Source organism: Pongo abelii, chromosome 4, assembly GCF_028885655.2.
Source record: "Pongo abelii isolate AG06213 chromosome 4, NHGRI_mPonAbe1-v2.0_pri, whole genome shotgun sequence".
Classification (NCBI taxonomy): Eukaryota; Metazoa; Chordata; class Mammalia; order Primates; family Hominidae; genus Pongo; species Pongo abelii.
Genome location: NC_071989.2, coordinates 94,514,590 through 94,516,957, shown reverse-complemented (window position 1 = coordinate 94,516,957; position 2,368 = coordinate 94,514,590).

The following is a 2,368-nucleotide window of genomic DNA, read 5'->3' as shown; positions in this document are numbered from 1 at the left end:
AACCTTACTCTCAACAAGAAGTAAAATCAATGAAAACTGCTTTTATTTTGCCATCCTACTTTTTTTTTTAAGCCAATGATTGGGTGCTATGTACATTAAAGAGAATCTTCTATGAAGGTCAGCTCTTAAATTACAAATTTTATGAATGTGAAAGTGAGATGTTGAAGTTGGGGAAAGCTCTTCTGTTATTATCTACTCAAAATTAGTGAAGAAGAATTCTGCCAAGAAGTAGATTCCTAATTGAAGATGCTTAAATTAAGACATTGAGAGATGATAAGAGAATGAGTAGTTATTAATACCTGGGATTTTGACTAAGCATATATTTTTGTAAGAATTCTGCTTTTCAAAAGAATTTATCTTCTTACAGCTAAGATTGCACAATTACATATGTGCCTTTGAAAGAAAATAAACACTAGACCACTTGAGTTCTTGAAAAATGTCTGAAGTGCTTCCTCATTGCTGTTTAAGCTGTGCGGTCTCACTCTCCTGCTGTTTACCACCCACTGGCCAATCAATTACAGTCAATCAGCAAAGAATAGCAACAGTTACCAACAAGAGAGATGACATGCAGTTTAAACTGCTGACCCATGAGCTGTCCACGAAAGGCACAACCCTGAAGAAATACATATTTTATTCCTATTTGGATTCTGTGATTTTTTGCCTTCATCACAAAACATCACATAAAAGGTGAGGTTCAATTAGAAAGAGACAAATTTTGTTTTCACTATTTAAAAAAAATTAAGCCAAAAGTTATTTGATTCAGGAGCATGGTTCATCTCTATCTTTGCAATTTCTTGGGTATGTCCAAGCCAAGTGATGATAAAAGCTTGCTTGTTCTAGTGAAGAGTCAAAATCCTTCGTTCTGATTCTAGGTTAAGATCTTTGTTTTCTTATTGATTTTCCCCAGCTCTCCCTGACATTAGTGAACTATAAACTTGGTTTGGCAACCTATAGGTGAGGTACAGAACAGAAAAGGGGACTTTTGAGCTCAGAATCCAGTAATCATTTTGACTTGCTAATGAATGATAGATTTAAACTTCCAGGTACACACAATAAATTATATACATACATACATCTACACATATATACAGACATACACACACAGTTTTACTTACCTATTGTTTGATGAGTTTTTATTTGTACTTAAATATTAGATTTTCATATTCTTACATAAATTTTAAACTTCTAAATTTACATAGTTTAGGGTCACTTACCTTTATTGATTTCTTTCTTTCGTGCCATATCTATTATTTGCAAACTACAACATAAAGCTTTATGGGAAATGAGGAAAGGAAGAATATAATCATGTGAGCCCAGGATTTCCCAGGATTGTATTATCAGGAAAGGAAATAATACAAGAATACCATGCCAGGTTAATGTCAGAGGTAAATATACCATAATAAAGATGAAGCAGCATTGTTGTCTGGGGTAAATACCCGAGGTTCATTGTCCCACACCAGGGAAATCAGGGACGTAGACACAAGAAGTGAGTTTAAGAGCTGAGGTTTAATAGGCAAAAGAAAAAGAGAATAGCTTTCTCTCCTGCAGAGAGAGAGGAGCACCTGAGTAGGTCTTCCAGTTTTGTGGTGAAATGCATGGGGTTTTATAAACAGCTTGAGGAGGCAGTGTCTGATTTACACGGGACCCGGGAGATTGATCAGACCAGGTATGATGTTTGCACAGTGCACAAAGACACTGGCCATCCCACCCTAATCTTGTATTATGCAGATGGGTTCTACCTAGCTGGTGCCATGTTGTTTGTTCCTTACTGTGGGTTCTTCACCTAGCTGGTGCCATTATGTTTTTTCCTTACTGTATATGTGGTTGACAAAGAAGAGAGAAGATGGAGCCGCTATGTTGAACACGCCTGGTCCCCAGGTAGCCTTTTTTCTATTGGCTCAGCTGCCGGCATTTACCTATGAAAGCTTTTAGCTTGCTTATCTATGCTTACAGCTTGACTTTTCAGGCTGCTTTCTGTTAGAAAAAAAATTATTTGGGGGCTGCTTTTTATTAAAAGGAAAACTTACGTATGACTCTCTTACCCTCACTATCTGCCTAAATAATTTCTTTCTAGCTCCTGTATCAAAGAAACCAATGAAATAATGTAAGATTTAGAAAGTAAAGAGGTCACTTCTGGCTTTGGAAATGAAACATTTGTAAAGAAGGGTGTTTAAAGCTGGGATTCTGATGGTTGGTGATAAGAAATAAAAATAAAACCCCAAGACCCCCAACAGACTGAAAAGATGCCCTCTTGGCCAAGGGGACTCCAGAGTAACCTCGAAAACTGAGCTTTCGACCATGTCTTGGGATGAGAGATCAGACATGCCCCATTATACCTCCTTCCTTGCTAACTGCCATTAGACTTTCT